We start from the raw sequence: 1,817 nt of genomic DNA, 5'->3' as shown, positions 1-1,817 counted from the left end.
ACTTGAATGAACTGATGCTGAGTGGAGTGAGCAGAACCAGGAGAATATTGTACACAGCACCAGTAACATTGTGCAATGATTAACTGTGGTAGACTTAGCTCTTCTCAGCAATACAATGATCTAAGACAATTCCAAAAGACTAGTGATGGAAAATGCTGACCACATTCAGAAAAAGAATGATAGATTCTGAATGTAGATCCAAGCATACTATCATTTTTATCTTTCTTTCTTATGGTTTTTGCCTTTTGTTCTGATTCTTCTTTCAGAACATGACTAATGTGGAAGTATGTTTAACATGATTGTACATGTATAGCCTGTATCAGATTGCTTGCTGTTTTAGGGAGGAGGGAGGAGAGAAAGGGAGGGAGAAATATTTAGAACTCAAAATTTTACAAAAATAAATGTTGAATATATGCGTTCCAGCCACATGGATTCCTTGTATATGTGCTATATCCCTTTCCATACATATTACCTAGGTATATCTGCTCTTCTCATTGATGATGCATGTATTTGTAGGAGAATGTGCCTCAGATTTGGGGAGGATATGTACTAAAGATATTTTCTAGTGGAGCCGGCACCACCTTGATCATGAGGCTGCCCAACATCCTGCTCATGGGTACACCAGGAGTTGGAAAGACCACACTAGGTAAAGAACTTGCATCAAGAACAGGACTGACATACATTACTATGGATGATTTAGCACAAGAAGGACAGTTATATGATGGCTTTGATGAAGAATATGAATGTCTCATTTTGGATGAAGAAAGAGTAGTTGATGAGTTAGAAAATAAAATGAAAGAAGGTGTAGTTATTGTTGATTACCTTGGCTGAATGATGGTTTCATATTGTTTTTGTGCTTCAAACAAATAATTTTGTATTATATACAAGACTTGAAAAGAAGAGATACAGTGTAAAGAAACTACAGGACAATATTCAATGTGAAATTTTCCAAATTCTTTATGAAGAAGCCATGGCCTCCTATAACCATGAAATAGTATGCTAGCTGCCTAGCAATGTACCAGAAGAACTAGAGAATCATTTACATCAGATAATGAAATGGATTGAGCAGTGGATGAAAGATAATAATTGAACCTTGATGGCAAAGCATGGACTTTCAAGGTTTTCCACATGATGATTAAAGATTTTCTTGATGATTTCTCCTTTTCATGCATTAGAAATTAAGACAACATGTATCAAATTTTACTATCCAGGATTGTGTTACAGAAGTAGCAGGCGGACAGTACATAAAGTTGAGTTATGAATAAATTAATTTTTTCCCCATGTGAAAACTGAAAATACAATGAGTAAGATATTAAGAACTTTTTAAGTTTAGGAACGTTCAGCATTCTCATTTGTTTTGGTTAACTGCTAAAGAACAGGCAAATTTGAGAATATAGGTGGAAATCTTTAATACTTGATATGAGAAAGCAAATGAAGGCAAAAACAACTGCTGACTTATAAATAAAAGAGTCTAGGGATTAAGCTATAAATATATTAAGTGTTCTATTGGTGGTGAATTGCTGTTTTTTTTTAATCTTGGAAGTTGATTATAAATTAGTAGTCACAAAATAAATAGTGAGATCTTTGAGAAAATGGCATTTTTTCTAATACAAGTGTTCACTGAGCTCTTTTGCCTATAAAATCACTGCTGATCCTAGCACTGAAAATTGTCTCTACAGATGAGTAAGCCCATCACATTTCCTGTAAATAGAAGGGCAATGGCAAAGTCTTCTGTGCACCTATCAAAACTGTAAATATTAATTTGTTGGTGGACTAATTTCAGTCTTGCTAAGTTTCATGAAAATTCATGTGATGAT

General features: G+C 34.3%; 1 pseudogene; it reads left to right on the top strand.

Moving 5' to 3' along the window:
* The first annotated feature begins 530 nt into the window (after positions 1-530).
* Positions 531-1,148, top strand: LOC140525000 (adenylate kinase isoenzyme 6 pseudogene; annotated as a pseudogene).
* Positions 1,149-1,817: the final 669 nt, after the last annotated feature.

Source organism: Notamacropus eugenii, chromosome 1 (genome assembly GCF_028372415.1).
Source record: "Notamacropus eugenii isolate mMacEug1 chromosome 1, mMacEug1.pri_v2, whole genome shotgun sequence".
NCBI classification, from domain to species: domain Eukaryota; kingdom Metazoa; phylum Chordata; class Mammalia; order Diprotodontia; family Macropodidae; genus Notamacropus; species Notamacropus eugenii.
Note: the sequence above shows the minus strand (reverse complement) of the source record. Positions and strands in the feature narration are given on the sequence as shown.